The sequence below is a fragment of the Sus scrofa genome, chromosome 2 (assembly GCF_054392235.1).
Source record: "Sus scrofa isolate SSC_HxYL_T2T_F1_AM1 chromosome 2, Sscrofa_HxYL_maternal_Yorkshire_Landrace_v2.0, whole genome shotgun sequence".
Lineage (NCBI taxonomy): Eukaryota > Metazoa > Chordata > Mammalia > Artiodactyla > Suidae > Sus > Sus scrofa.
In genome coordinates this window covers 144,582,592-144,599,517 of record NC_139384.1, presented here as the reverse complement: position 1 = coordinate 144,599,517, position 16,926 = coordinate 144,582,592, and the positions used below count along the sequence as shown (strand labels likewise).

General features: G+C 37.7%; 1 protein-coding gene and 1 long non-coding RNA gene across 9 annotated transcripts in view; one reads left to right on the top strand and one right to left on the bottom strand.

The window, feature by feature from the left end:
- The window catches only part of FNIP1 (folliculin interacting protein 1), a 135,909-nt gene that overhangs the window by 12,722 nt on the left and 106,261 nt on the right, over positions 1-16,926 (top strand). The gene's annotated exons all lie outside the window — the stretch shown is intronic.
- LOC146405744 (uncharacterized) lies at positions 7,300-12,727 on the bottom strand. Its single transcript, XR_014838786.1, has 2 exons — positions 9,000-12,727; positions 7,300-7,965 (listed from the first exon to the last, which is right to left on the bottom strand). It is a non-coding gene; the product is annotated as an uncharacterized LOC146405744 (long non-coding RNA).

Sequence of the window (16,926 nt, the reverse complement as noted above, 5' to 3'; positions counted from 1 at the left end):
GACATGTTTAGTGCCGTATACCTGGTGTTTGATTCACATAGGCATTCGATAAATACTTGATGAGCAAGTGAAAGAGTAAAAATAGTCACTGAATTGTGAATTTTTTGCGGGGGCGGGGGTCTTTTTGTCCTTTTAGGGTTGCACCCACGGCATATGGAAGTTCCCAGGCTAGGGGTCCAATCGGAGCTGTAGCCGCTGACCTACGCCAGAGCCACAGCAATGTGGGATACGAGCCGCGTCTGCAACCTACACCACAGCTCACGGCAACGCCAGATCCTTAACCTACTGAGCAAGGCCAGGGACCGAACCCGCAACCTCATGGTTCCTAGTCGGATTCGTTAACCACTGAGCCACGACTGAATTTTAAAAATTTTAATTCCTTTTGATTCCTTTTGAAAATGTTTTTAATTCTTTGACAAAGATGTTTCTGTTTGGGTTTTTTTGCCTAAAGTGATTGTTTACTCCGTGAGTAATTTAAACATGGTTTTTATCTGATATCAGTGTTTACCAGTTTAAAGGAAAATCTCATTGTTACTTTGCTCTTTTAAAGATGACGAATAATGGTCTAATTTTCCAGAAATAGGTTAGATTCTCCTTGTATATCCCTGACAACACCTCATCATACTTTTCCTTCCTACAATTTTTTTTTATTTATTTATTTATTTATTTATTTATTTATTTATTTATGTCTTTTTGCCGTTTCTTGGGCCGCTCCCGCGGCATATGGAGGTTCCCAGGCTAGGGGTCCAGTCAGAGCTGTAGCCCCCAGCCTATGCCAGAGCCACAGCAACGCGGGATCCGAGCCGCGTCTGCAACCTACACCACAGCTCACGGCAACGCCAGATCCTTAACCCACTGAGCAAGGGCAGGGATCGAACCCGCAGCCTCATGGTTCCTAGTCGGATTCGTTAACCACTGCGCCATGATGGGAACTCCCTCTACAATTTTTCAAATTCAGAGAGTGTGTGCATGTATGCACAGGGTCTTCTCTGACATACTTAGTATATGCTGAGTGGATAAAAGCATGAATAAGTGAACTAATTTACTCTTTTCGGTAGCGGGAGTTTATTTCAGGAGCACAAGAGGTTTTGAGGTACCATGGAATATCTCCCATTTAAGTATTCTAGGTCCTTAGATCATCTAATTGTTAAGCAGACCTTAATGGGGAACTGGAACAGCAGTTTAACCTAGCTCTTTGGCGATACAGCCAGAGAGCTCTAGGGATCTGCTTCCTGTACTCACATCGCCCAATATATAGTAAAGCTTGACTCAACAGCATTTTATCCCAAGTCACCCAAGAGTAGGTTCACTGCTTTCATATGCTTTTACTTCTCCCTAGTGCAGTCCTAATAGAGTGGCAGAGTTGGTTTTAAGAGAATGTGGGCTCACCAGTGATTTCAGTTTATACTGTTACAATCCCATTTGTAGGATGCATCTCCAGGCTCTTTGCAGCTTTTTGATTTTTTTAGGGTTTTTTTTTGGTTTTTTTGATGATTTTTATTTTTACCATTATAGTTGGTGTACAGTGTCCTGTCAGTTTCTACTGTACAGCAAAGTGATCCAGTCATACGTATATATACATTCTTTTTCCCACATTATCCTTCTTCATGTTCTGTCATAACTGACTCGATATAGTTCCCTCTGCTATATAGCAGGGTCTCATTGCCTCTTCACTCCAAATACAATAGTTTGCATCTCTTTGCAGCTTTTTGGCCTACTTTCCCGCCCGGTAGTGGTCTGTTGTATAATTTTTAATGTTTTCCGTTTATATCAAAAAACTATGGATTGTGAGATGGTGAATAAAATGGAGTTGTGATACGACTCCCACAAATAGGAATTTTATGTTAAGTTTTGTATTAACTTCTGTTTCTAGTTACTTTAGAGTATAAAACATATACATGATGTATTTGTAGAATATGAAATATAATAAAAATTATTTGTGAATAATTTAAATATTTTAAATTTTTACCAGGGAAATCACAGAAAATAGTTTAAACTTGAGAGAGTAAAACCCCATGTTAATGCATCTGCTGTGACATGAATGGCGCCTGGACCCTTGGAACTCCTATTGGCTAAGCTCTTCATTTGTGATGAAACTGACTCTAAATCGACATGTTTAATTTTTTACTCCCAGCCCAACAACATTATGGCAGGAATTTAGTTAGAGTAAATCCCTCCAACCCAGTGCTGCTCCTAGAGGCAGTTGCTTTTTCAATTGTTGTGTTATTTCTTTGAGTATTTACTTTTACATTTGTAAATAATATGAATGTACTGTTTAAACAATTTAATTCATCTTAGACATTAATTTCCTGTATTGGTAAAGATTTAGACCTCAAACATGTATGCATACACACACTCGTGCATACCCTTCCCTTTCTCCTTCATTCTTCTAGTATTACAGTTTTTGGTTAAATAATCAAGTTTAACGCTATTATTGTATAGTAAATGTTCATTGCTGAGCTAAATATATTTTATGTTGTCTTATACATTTTTTACCTTTCTCTTGGAGTTAATTGCCTTTTTATTCTTTTTTTGGTTCACTTTGTTTTCTTCGAAATTTTTAGTATTTCTGTATCCTTTAACAGTTCCATAAAATACTTCTCAAAACAACTTATCTCTTATAGTTAAACTTACTATTTAATTGATTAGTTAATTTTTTTCCCTCTGGATATGTCATTCTTGGAGCCCTCTGCCATCTCTGGCTAAGTTGGACTGCTTGCACTGTAGGTCTGCTTACAGAATCATTATGAGGCTGCCTTTGCCTTCCTCCTGGGAATTCCTTTAACTGTTTAAAGTTAAGATTTCTGTGGAGCGGCCATAACTTCTTCCTTTTTGGTTTGTTCCCTTGTTTTGGTGGCACATATCCCTCTAGGAGCTTCCTGAGAATGATTACCTGAGATAGGTTTTTCGAGACTTTACAAGTCTGAACATTTGTTTATTCTAATTTGGGCTTGGTGGGCAGTCTAGTAGATATGGAATTCTAAGTTGAGAATCATTTTACTCAGTAATTTGAGGACATTGTTTCCTTGTTTTCTAGGTTTCAATATTGCTCCTGAGAAGGCCAGAGCCATAACTCTCAACTCCCAGGATGCTTTTGAAATTTTGTTTTTTATTCTCTGAAATTTCACAGTGGAGTACCTGTAGCTTAGTTGTGTTTTTTTGTTTTTTTTTGTTTGTTTGTTTTTGTATGTTTTGTTTTGTGTTTTTTAATTTATGTGTCGATACTTGGTGAACCTTTTAATCTGGAGAGACCTTGAGGCAGGTGCAACTTTCACAAGTTTCCCAAGAAAATCTTAAACAGAAATCTATATAAGGGATGAGTTAAGAGAGAGGATGGAGAAGGCCACCTTCCCATCCCATGGAGGATATGCTTTTTGTTTCTGTGCCTCTGCTCTATCTTCCAAAGGCCTTGTGTTTCCAAAGCCTTTGCTTGTCAGGGTCTCTGAGGAGATGAATGCATTGGTTGCTCCTTGACACTGTCGTTTATTGACATTTAGGTTGTGGCTGCTTATGTTTTGGAAAGCTAGTTACTACTTTTCATCTTTCAAATCTTTTTGGAAGTCCCTTTATCCTTGAAAAATTTTCTATCACATTCTCACTTTAAATATATATGTGTGTATGTGTGTGTGTGTCTCTGTGTGTATGCGTGTATGTATACACACACACACTTATTTAATTTACTGTCGGTTAATGGGATTTGAATGTATCAGTGCACCAGTGATTAATTTAGATTCCCTTCCCACCACCAAATTTTAAACTTATAAAAAAATTCTTTGTTTTTTCTTTATTATTTTAAAATAATTTTTTAATTAAAAAATTAAACTTTTTGGCCATGCCCACAACATGCAGAAGAACTTCTTGGTACAGGGATGGAACCCATGCCACAGCAATGACAACGCTCGATCCTTAACCTGCTGGGCTACAAGTGTACTTTCTTACAAAAAAATTTCAAACAGAAAAGAGAATATAACAATATCCAGCTTTAACAGGTATCAACATTTTTTTTTGTTTGTTTCATTCTTTATTCCCCAACTTATTTTAAATATTAATTCTATCATTTGTTGTTGCTGTTGGAATATTTTAAACTGCAAACATCCTGTCATTTCACTCATAAATACTTTATAATGAATGTCTAAAAGATTACTATCATCCCTGAAAATGAACAATGATTCCTTAATATTTAACATTCAGTCCAGGTTCAGTTTCTCCTTATTGTCGCAGGAAGGTCTTTTTAGAGTTTGAAGTAGGATTCTAATAAGGTTCATGTATTCATTTGACTGAAGAATATTCCATATTTTCAATTTGTATCTCATTTCATTTTTGCTTTGTCCTTTACCTTGTTCCTCTTTCCATCTTTTTTTTCTTTAAATTGGTAGTTAGACAGTATAAAATTGACAGAACACTGTAAACCAGCTGTAATGGAAAAAATAAAAATCATTATTAAAAAAATTTTAAAAATGCATTGGTAGTTAAATCTAGAGACTTGATTGGATTCAGTTGCAGGTTTGGTTTTTTTTTTTTTTTTTTCGCTTTTTGTTTATATTATGTTGTTTCCTAAGACTACTTTATTGGTGTGCTATGTAATTCTTATCACATTTTATCAGGAAGTGCATAACATCTGATTGTCCCACTTGAAGTGGTGTTAAGATTGGTCAGTGGGTTCAGGTGGTGTGAGCCTGTTTGCTCCATTTTAAAGTTGCCCATCAGTTGTTCACCTAATGGTTTTAGGATCTGTTTATGTTGATTATTAGATTATTTCAGTGATTCTCAATCACTTAAGCATGCATCACCTTCACTTGGATGGGCAGTGAAAATGTAGACTGCTGGCCTTCATTCCCAAGGATTTATATTTCTTTTTTGTTGTTGTTGTTTTGTTTTGTCTTTTTCTAGGGCAGCACCGATGGCACGTGGAGGTTCCCAGGCTAGGGGTCCAATCGGAGCAGCTGCCAGCCTATGCCAGAGCCACAGCAACTCAGGATCCGAGCCTCGTCTGCCACCTACACCATAGTTCATGGCAACGCTGGATCCTTATACTCACTGAGCGAGGCCAGGGATCAAACCCGAAACTTCATGGTTCCTATTTGGATTCATTAACCACTCTGCCATGATGGGAACTCCAAGAATTTATGTTTCTTTTTTCTTTTCTTTTTTTTTTTTTTTTTTTGCCTTTTTTAGGGCCACTCCCGAGGCATATGGAGGTTCCCAGGCTAGGGGTCTAATCGGAGCTGTAGCCTCCGGCCTATACCATAGCCACAGCAACGCCAGATCCAAGGCACGTCTGCGACCTAAACACAGCTCATGGCAACACTGCATCTTTAACCCACTGAGCGAGGCCAGGGATTGAACCTGAAACCTCATGGTTCCTAGTCGGATTCATTAGCCACTGCACCATGACGGGAACTCCAAGAATTTATATTTCTGACAAATTTCTAGTTGGTGATGACCTGGGGAATCATACTTTGAGAACCATTGTATTATTTTGTCATTACAAAATGATGATTTTCTAATTATCATTTCTACTGAAATTAGTTTGAAATTAGGAAAGGCAATATAAATGTTTTATTTACCACTTTTCAAAATAATGCTTTGATGTTCTGCCAGCCTTCAGAGGTGACCAATGAGGTTTTTTTGGTTAATGTTTGTTTTTGTAGTTGTTTTTTTAATATTTGATTCAGTCTATTGCAGTCGTTATATTTTTTGGTGAGCCATCTTTGGCTAATGGGATCCCTTTTACATTGGCTCCTGTGTCCTGTTGACATGACCTTAGTTTTTTCTGGCAAAACAATAAACTATTATGGGCATATTTCTGCCACAGACCTAGAATCAGCCATTTTTCCTAAGGATCCCAGTTCCTTTTGGTAGGAATGGTATTTAGGGACCTCTCTGTATCCTAGTGGTCTTTATTGTCACTGATTGTCCTTATTTATAGGTCTTTTCAGAGGAAAAACCAAGAGATAATGACTTAATTACTTAAGTGGTTAATTTTACCTCACATATAATAGTTTCTAATTAACACTACCAATATTATTACTTCTAATTAACACTACCAATATTACGCAGTTCAAGGCTTCTTTGAGGTGCTTTTTGTGTTTAGGTTATATCTTAATGTTATAAATTCTCTTGGAATAATAATAATAATAATTCTTACCTAAGTAGTTGTGCCATAAAGTGGGTATAAATAAGATACATGTCTTTTTTAGATTTATGACTGCTTTTTTTTTTTTTGCTTTAGCTTTTAAAACACTATGTAAAATATATATGATTCTAAAGTCAAAACGGTAAAACACAGTAATCCACATAATTCAGGACTCCATTCCTATTTGCTGTCTTCCATTTTCTTCCTTATTTTAAATTAGTTTTTATTTTCGTTCATATTTGGAAATGTTAATAAGTATATACTTATACGTATAACCGTATCTTTCCTTGTTTTATGAAAAAGGTAATGTACTATTACACATTTCACACCTTTTTCTTTTTTTCTTTTTCTTTTTTTTAGGGCTGCATCACAGCATATGGAGGCTCCCAGGCAAGGGGTCAAATCGGAGCTGTAGCTGCTGGCCTACCCCACAGCCACAGCAACTGGTGATCTGAGCTGTGTCTGCAACCTACACCACAGCTCATGCAACACCCTATCCTTAACTCATTGATCAGTGATCGAGGCCAGGAATTGAACCTGCATCCTCATGGATGCTAGTCATATTCGTTTCCACCGAGCCACAGCGGGAACTCCTCACACCTTTTTCTTTTACTGTATTATGGAGATAACATTATATTGGTATTATAGATATCTTCTTCATTCTTTTTAACAGCCGCAAAGTAATCTATTCTTGGGTATAACATTATTTACCCAGTCTCCTACTTATGACTGGCTTGTTTCCCATCCTTAACTGTTACAAGTAATACTGCAGTAACTGATCATTCACTGTTTTTCCCTCCTAAATATTTCTCCACTATTTTACACATAATTTAATGGTACTTTATGGTAGCAGTGTATACCTTTTGATAATTTATAGAATTATACTTGGTCTTTACTGTGCATTTACTTTATGACACTTAAGCTAACATAATGTAATCTGCACAACATCATAAAAAGTATTAGAAGTGCTTTGCTTTGATGTGCAGCTACAGGGTCTTTTAGGCATAGGAAGAATTCAGATGGGATATGATTAGTTGGATTCAGCTGACACTTAAGAGAAACATCAGGAGATGCTAAACATTAACATTTGAGTTTTTCTTTATTTTATCCCAATACTCTGTCATCTCATTCCTCCAATGTATTTATTTTTTTCCTTTTTTGGCTGCACCTGTGGCATGTGGAAGTTCCCAGCCCAGGGACTGAATCCCAGCCAGAGCTGTGACCTACACCACAGCTGCAGCAATGCTTGATCCTTAACTCACCATGCAGGGCCGGAATTCAGCTGGTACTTCCACACAAACTTCATTCCTCCACTTTTAAAAGTACAAATTATTGAAGTATAACTTGTATATAGAAAAGTTTTCAGATTATAAAATGTAAAATTCAGCAGTTTTGTCAAAGTGAAATCACTTATATAACTAGCACCCAGATGTAGAAACAGAGTGTTGCCAGTATCCTAGAAGCCTATCTCATTCCCTCGTCTCACCTCCTCTCTCTTCCTTCCAGGGTAATTGCTTTCCTGACTTCCAATACCATAGATTAGTCTGTTTAACTTTGTGTAAATACGGTCATACTGTAATCACATACTTTTGTGTCTGACTTGTTTTGTTCAATATATTTCAGATTTATTTATCCCTTTTGTTGCATGTAGCTGTAGTCAGTGTTAAGTAGTATTTAAGTGTGTGAATATGCACACTTATTTGTCCAATCTCATTAATGGAGAATTATTTCCAACCAAAGTGTCATTTATAATTTTTGACTATTAGGGATCATAATTCTATGAATATATTTTTTTTAATTTTTATTTTTTGTCTTTTGTCTTTTTAGGACTGCACTCGTGACATATGGAGGTTCCCAGGCTAGGGCTCCAATTGGAGCTGTAGCCGTTGGCCTATGCCACAACCATAGCAACACGGGATCTGAGCTGTGTCTGCAACCTACACCACAGCTCACAGCCATGCCGGATCCTTGACCCACTGAGCGAGGCCAAGAACCAAACCTGCGTCCTCATGGATGCTAGTCAGATTCATCTCTGCTGACCACGACAGGCACTCCCATGAATATTCTTATAGTTGTCTTTTGGTGGACTTCAAATGATAATTTCTCTTCAGCATTTCCATGTTTGCAGTATACTTACATGAAAGTTTCCAGGTTAAATAGATTATATTCTTTATTTATTTATTTTTTGATCCTGTGGCGTGTGGAAGTTTCTGGGCCAGGGATCAAACTTGTGTCACAACAGTGATCTGAGTCATTGCAGTAAAATGCCTGGTCCTTAACCTGATGCACTACCAGGAAACTCCCAGATTGAATTCTTGAATATGTTACATAACACTGGTTGCACATGTGTTAGCATTGCATATATAACCCCAATGTAATTATGCAATATATTTGTCCTCTTAACATGTAGAGATTGTACATGAAACCAGGCCTTTCCATGTAAAATATTCAAAAATACACTAGTTATGTCAGTTTTGCTGCATTTGCGCTAAATACTATTATACAGATGTACTATTTTGAGAGCATTTTGTCAAACCTTATGGATACAAAGATGAATAAGACAACTGCCAAGAAACTCACAGCCTAATGTGGGGTACACTGTGAACACAACTTACTTTACATTGTGCTGCTGTCATTAAGTGCCATAAAGAATGTATGAGGGGCGTTCCCATTGTTGCTCAGCAGAAGTGAACCCAACCAATATCCATGAGGATGCAGGTTCAATCCCTGGCCTCACTCAGTGGGTTAAGGATCCAGCGTTGCTGTATGCCATGGTGTAGGTCACAGCTATACAGCTGGAATCCTGAATTGCTGTGGCAGCGGCTGGCTGCTGCAGCTCCAATTTGACCCCTAGCCTGGGAACTTCCATGTGTCACAGGTATGGCCCTAAAAAGCAAAAAACAAACAAACAAAAACAAACTAGAAGCAGGATAGATTTTCTTTAGTTAAAGGGAGGATGGTTGGGATAGTTTAGACAGATACAGACAGGGAAGGAATTCCAGGTAGTGGGAACAACATGAGCAGAGTTTCAAAGGTGGAAGATCACAAGTCTATTCAAGGAACTTTGAGAAGTACAGGTTACTTGACTGTAGGTTTTTGAAAAGTAAGTTAGGTCCAGATAATAGAGACTTCAGTATCAAGAAATTTTTGTGGGGAGTTCTCTTTTTTTAATTAATTAATTTATTTATTTTATTTTTTTTAAATTTTCCCACCGTACAGCAAGGGGGTCAGGTTATCCTTACATGTATACATTACAATTACATTTTTTCCCCCATCCTTTCTTCTGTGCAACATGAGTATCTAGACAAAGTTCTCAATGCTATTCAGCAGGATCTCCTTGTAAATCTATTCTAAGTTGTGTCTGATAAGCCCCAGCTCCCGATCCCTCCCACTCCCTCCCCCTCCCATCAGGCAGCCACAAGTCTCTTCTCCAAGTCCATGATTTTCTTTTCTGTGGAAAGGTTCATTTGTGCTGGATATTAGATTCCAGTTATAAGTGATATCATATGGTATTTGTCTTTGTCTTTCTGGCTCATTTCACTCAGTATGAGATTCTCTAGTTCCATCCATGTTGCTGCAAATGGCATTATGTCATTCCTTTTTATGGCTGGGGAGTTCTCTTTTGCAGCAGGTTAAGGACTTGGATCATTGCTGTGGCGTGGGTTTTATCCTGGCCCAGGAACTTCCATATGTGGTGGGCACAGCTAAGGAAAAAAAATTTTTTTTTGTGAAGGGTAGATGGCCCCTGGAAATTTGAGGAGTCATAATGAGTGCTAGAAGGAATCTGTGTACCACAACTGTAGCTATGATCTTTAATTTTAGAAACTTTTAATAGAACTAGTGAATATAGGCTATATCACCCTTTTTATTATGCTTGCATTCAGTAATTATGCCTCTTTTTAAAAAATATAATTTATGTATAATTCACCTGCTTAAAATGTGTAATTTAGGTTTTTTTGGTTTTTTTTTTTTTTTTTTTTTAGTTTATTCACAAAGTTGTGCCATCATTACCATAGTCAGTATTAGAACTTTTTTTCTTTTTATGGCCGCACGTGTGGCATATGGCAGTTCCTTTGATAGGGGTTAAATCGGAGCTGCAGCCACAGCCACACCAGATCCACTTACACAGCTTGTCGCAACACCTGATCCCAACCCACTGAGCAAGACCAGGGATCGAACCCGTGTCCTCATGGATACTGGTTGGGTTCGTTACCGCTGACCCATGTTGGGAACTCCTGTAGAACATTTTTGATCACCCGAAAAGAAACCTTGTTCCCAATTGCAGTAATTCTCAGTTACTCTACCCATTATGACCCACCTTCCCTCAGCCTTAAACAGTCACTAATCTACTTTCTGTCTCTGTATATTTGCTTGTTCTGGACAATTCATATAAATGGAGTCTGGTCTTTTGTGAATGGCTTGTTTTACTTAACTTTTTTGGAGTCCTTTTAGGGTTGTATCCACAGCATACAGAATTCCCAGGCTAGGGGTCCAATCGGAGTCCACAGCCTGCAGCCACAGCCACAGCAACTAGGGATCCGAGCCGCATCTGCAACCTATACCACACACAGCTCAAAGGAACGCCAGATCCTTAACGCACTGAGGGAGGCCAGGGATCGAACCCACAACCTCATGGTTCCTAGTCTGATTTTTTTCTGCTGCTCTACGACAGGAACTCCCTTCATTCCTTTTTATTGATGAAGTTCTCATTGTGCTAATATATAACATTTTATTTATCCATTTATCAGTTAATAGATATTTAGGTTGTTTTTACATTTTGACTGGCTATTATGAATAATTCTGCTGTAAACTTCAGTGTACTTTTTCGTGAATGTGATTTCATTTCTCTTGAGCACATATTGGGGATGAAATTGTTGGGTTATATGGTAACTTCATGTGTAAACTTTGCAAGAACTGCCATACTTTTTTCCAAAGAATCCACTGACATAACTTTGTGATGCTGAAATAAAATATCAACCTAGAATTGATATCTAGCGAAGCTTGTTTGAGAGTGGAGTGTATATATATATTTTATATGAATTAGACAAAAGATGAAGGAATATCACTAAAAGAAAAATGTTTGCCATGCAAGTAAATGCTAAGGAAAAAGAAATGGACAGCAACATAAAATGTGCATAAATCTACACAGATATTGGTGTTATGAAAACAACATATATGTCAACCAGAAACTAAGTACTGGAAAATAATACCTGTGAGGGTGTAGGCAGTTGAGGAGAGAATGAAGTAGAGTTAAAACATTCTGAAGTTCCCATTGTGATGCAGTGAAAATCAATCCGACTAATATCCATGAGGATGCGAGCCAATCCCTGGCCTCACTCAATGGGTCAAGGATCTGGCATTGCTGTGAGTTATGGTGTAGGTCACAGACACAGCTCAGATCCTCTGTTCCTATGGCTGTGGCTGGCAACTTTAGCTCCAATTTGACTCCTAGCCTGGAAACTGCGATATGCCACACATGCAGCCCTAAAAAACAAACAGACAAAACATTCTGTGGTTTTTTTATCTTTTAAGGATGAAGATTATAAACAGTTAAAATTTCAGGTTACATGGTAAATGAGTAGAAGTATATATATAATTTCTAAATTAATAGAAGAAATGGATTATTGAAAAATGATTTAAAAGAATGTAAGAAGGGGTACGAAAATAAACAAGTCACAGAACAAGTAGAAAGTGAGTATTGTGCCAGCAGAACTGATTTCCAAGATATTTATAAAGGTCACATTAAGTGAAAGCAGACTAAATAATGCAGATAAGATAACATTTTGTTAGGCTGGAAAACAATCAGATTACATCCTGCTTTATGCTACTGTTCAAAACATACTTACCCAAGATACACTAATACAGAGAGATTGAAAATAAAAATGTAGAAAAAGATACCTAGACAACCAAAAGACAGAATAGACTTCAAGACAGAAATTATTAACAGTAAGTATATTAATAAGAGGTTAATTTACCAGGAAGTTTTGCTGTATCTTAAAAATATATAAAGCAGAAGTTCTCAAGAAGAAGTGTACATATTTACTGTAGTCAGTGAGTTTTAACGTACTAGTTATTGTAAGCTAAGTAGAAAAAATTAATAAGAATAAAAAAGATTTTAAAAACGTAACACTTGATTTAATGGACAGGTAGAAGTTTTCAGCTGGAAGTTAGAGGTAGCACATTCTTTTCTAACATTCATAGAGCAGTTATGGAAACTGTCTATGAGTCAAAGGAGAAGAACTCCTAAATGGAGTTTTAAGATAATTAGAACTGAATTATAATAAACACCATATTATAAACCTTGGGTTGTAGCTAAAACCTTACTAGCAGTAAATTCATAATTTTTATGTAACTTGCATAAGAGGAGAGTCAATGAGTTGAATGTTCTACTTAAGGAATTAGAAATGAGAAAACAGAATAACCCCCCCGCAAAATAGAAGGAAAGAAATATTAAAGTTAAGAGCCTCAGTTAATAAAATAGTAAGCAAATGTACAATGAGAAAATAAAAAACTGAAATGCCAATTCTTTGAAATAGGCAAACCTGATAAAAAGTAATGAGGCATAGATAAATAGTACTAAGAATAAAAAAATGACACATCTGTGGATAAGTGAAGAAGAAAAAGATAAGAGAATGTTACGAATTTTTTATAGCAAAATATTTTTGCGGTGCTTATGGTGTGCCAGGCACTGTTTTAAGGACTTGAGGTGTATTCATTTAATTATCGAAACACCTCTACAATGTAGGTATTATTCCTGTCTTATAGATGAGGAAGTTGAAGCACAAAGAGATTAGATAACTTGTCCAAAGCCTAGCAGGTAGATGGAACAGTAAGAACCCAGACCCTGCAACCTGATCGGTCTTAAATGCCAGCTTTGTCGTTTTTGGTGGGACTTGGGTCAAGTAATTAAGTCTCTGTTCCTTAGTTTCCATATCTGTTAAATGTAAATAATACTTCACTGGTTCATTGGAAGTGAGTCATTGGAAGCACTTTCAACGTTGTTGCATATTGAACTGTTCATGTTAACTATTTTTATTTTTTATTAAGGAGAAAAACTACATGATTAATCTGCAGATGGAGATTTATTTGATAAAATTTAGCCTTCACTTAGGACAAAAACTGAGAATGGAAGGGGATTTCCTTAATCTGAGTAATGTTTGGCAGATATAGGGTGCCTACCAAAACCCACAGGCAACACATTTGTGCAAAGAGCAGTGCAAGCAGATTCACATTCGTTTGGCAAAGGCCAAAAAGTTGGACATTACCAAATATTAGCAAGAATGTGGAACATTCTTATATATTCCCACAGGGTTGTTTAAATGGTAAAATGACTTTGGAACGCAGTATGGCATTATTTAGTAAAATAGAAAATACTCTTACCTTATGACCTAGCAGTTCCATTCGATGGAATATTTATTTCTCATAAAATTTTGATATAGCCTTCCACATTCCACAGCTCTTGTAGTCAGACAGTGTGCCATGTGACTTTTGTGGCCAGTTTGCTGCAAATCCCATTTACATTTTAAAAATTATTCTTTTTTAAATTGGAGTTCCCGTTGTGGCTCAGTGGTTAATGAATCCCACTGGGAACAATGGAGTTGTGGGTTTGATCCCTGGCCTTGCTCAGTGGGTTAAGGATCCGGCGTTGCCATGAGCTGTGGTGTAGGTCGCAGACGTGGCTCGGATCCTGTGTTGCTGTGGCTCTGGCGTAGGCCAGTGGCTACAGCTCCGATTAGACCCCTAGCCTGGGAACCTCCATATGCTGCAGGAGCAGCCCTAGAAAAGGCAAAATAATAATAATAAATTAATTAATTATAGTCAATTTCCCATTTACTTTTGTCATTTCTGGGCTGAAGCTCAGAAGTGTGCGTTCTTCATACTGACATTTCCTGGTAAGGAAGCCTATATCCTTAACTCTGTTGGAAGGAAGCTACTGTAGAGGGCAGCTGAGCTTACAGTAGACCTTAAGCCAGGAAGAAGCTTATTTATATGTTCAACTTTGCCAAGTGTGGGTTCTTTCCTCTCCTTTCCTTACTTTTCGTCTCATGTTCTTCCCCTCCTATCTCTCACTCTTCTCATCTGTCTTAGTCTATCCCAATATATATACTCCATTGTATGTATTTAGGTAGAAAAGGTCTTGTAAAGGATTCCTCAAGAAATGTGCCTTTCATGTGCAAACCAACCAATCCACCTTTGTTTGTACCACCCAGATACATTCTTTATAGAGCTCTTAGACTCTTGGGCCTCTATCTCCCTGCTCTCATCACCCCAGGGCCAGTTACCTGCCAATTTGGAAGCAATTTCTACACTGTGGAGACCCGCTGAAGTTATTCCAACTAGCTAATCCTAATCCTGTTTATTTTATTTGCACTGCCATTCTTTCCCATGAAAACCACAGTAAAGGTTGTTGACACATTTTCCTCCCTTTCCATCTGCCTCTTGAGCTACTCTGGTGCTTTCCCATGTGGCCCAGTGTGGTATGGCATTCTTCCTAATTCTAGGGACGTCGAATATAAACTTATTCCCTCATGACAGTCATTTCTGTGTCTGTGTCTTACCATACCTTGTTAAAACAAATCCTAGGAGTTCCCTTTGGGGCTCAGTGGTTAATGAATCCAACTAGGGACCATGAGGTTGCAGGTTCAATCCCTGGCCTCGCTCAGTGGGTTAAGGATCCAATGTTGCCGTGAGCTGTGGTGTAGGTCACAGACGAGGTTTGGATCTGGCGTGGCTGTGGCTGTGGCGTAGGCCGTCAGCTACAGCTCCGCTTAGATTCATAGCCTGGAAACCTCCATATGCTGCAGGTGCGGCCCTAGAAAGACAAAAAAAAAAAAAAGAAAAATTCTAGATTCATTTTTTTTTCTTTTTTTCTTTTTTCAAGGGCTGCACGTGTGGCATGTGGAAGTTCCAATGCTAGGGGTTGAATTGGGGCTGCACTGCCGGCCTCTGCCACAGCCACAGCCATGCAAGATCCAAGCAACGTCTGTGACCTATACTACAGGTCATGGCAATGCTGGATCCTTAACCCACTGAGCAGGGCCAGGGATTGAACCCACATCCTCATGGACAGTAGTCGGCTTTGTTACTGCTGAGCCACCACGGGAACTCCCCCAATGAATCTTAATAATAAATACCATCCATCATATACTTGGAAGTAGTGTGGAATAAGATTATGTATGTTTTTGAGATGTAGAAAGAGAAATTACGAGATTTTATTCTAATAATCAGCCAAAGCACAGAGCCCTTTTATATAATATGCTTAGTAAATAAAAATGTTTGCTTTGGGACTTCTAGCTGCATATAAAAACTGGAATTTTTTTTTTTTTTTTAGTCTTTTGTCCTTTTAGGGCCACACCCGCGGCATATGGAGGTTCCCAGGCTAGCGGTCGAATTGGAGCTGTAGCTGTCAGCCTACAGCCACAGGCACAGCAACGCCAGATCCAAGCCATGTCTGCAACCTACACCACAGCTCACAGCAATGCCCAGATCCTTAACCCACTGAGCAAGACCATGGATCGAACCCAAAACCTCATGGTTCCTAGTCGGATACGTTTCTGCTGTGCCACAACGGGAGCTCCAAAACTGAAAATATTTTTATCCAGCTCATCTTAGCAGTCTAGGAAGTAAAAGGCAGTAAGAACTGATTTTGGTAGAATTTCCAACCCCTAGAAATGTAGAATCCAGTGGCAGAGATTGTATAGTTTAAAAAGATACCACATATTTGGTAATATACGAGAAAGGAAATGGCCTTTATTTTATTTGCCAGTGCTTCTCAACCTGGATGTGCATCAGAAACACTCGTGGACTTCTTTAAAAGTTCTTTAGATTGCCCTCTCTGGAATTGCTTCTCAGTCTTCCAGGGTAGAATTTTGGGCAGGTGATTTTTTAGGCTTTTTTTTGAAGCCCTGCAACATGATTTTGATGTACAGCCCAAGTTACCAATCACTGATTATGCTCTTTTCTCATTTGACCTCTCAGTCATCCTATGAGACAAATAGTGTTAACTCAGTTTGACACATGAGGAAGATGAAATTTAATGTGATTAAATGCCTGCCTTCACAAATGACATGAAGAAGAAAATTCACAGAAGACATTTTAAAAGTGACCTTTAAACATTTTGAGTTATATTTAACCTCGGTAATTAAAAAATACAAATCAAGTTATCATGTCTGTAATTTACTAACCTGTCAGTCTTAAAATGATTGAAAAGAATAATATGTTATTATGGCAAAAGAGTGATGAAGCAAGCCCTAATTTATGATTATGACAGTGTATGTGGGTACAACTATTTTGGAGAGTAACAGTTGTGCAAAAAGTGATTGTATAAGCACATTCTGATTGGTGTTCATTGAAGCATTATTTGAAGTTGTTTACACTTTAGGTTGTTAACTGTGACCATAAATAATTAGGAGATTGATTAAATAAGTTATGGTATATACATTTGAACATTGTGTAGCTATTAAATAGAATATGGTAGCTCTGTATTCCCTGGTAGAGCTTGCCACATATATTAGGTTTAAAAAAGTTATAAGGTAGTATGCAGTGTGGTTTTGCTTTTATAAATGTACGTATGCACATTTAACTCTGTCAGTGTTTATTTGTACATATATAGGAAAAAGTCTAGAAGGAAACCCGAAAGTGTTGAAAGTGCTTAAGTCTGAGGAGAAGGATTTGTAGGATGTGTTTTTCATATTTTACATTTGTTGTTTGTATTCACTTGACAATAAGGTCTATGACTCTGTAATTTTAGAAAGATACAAATACGAAAAATATAGTTTCATCAGGATCAG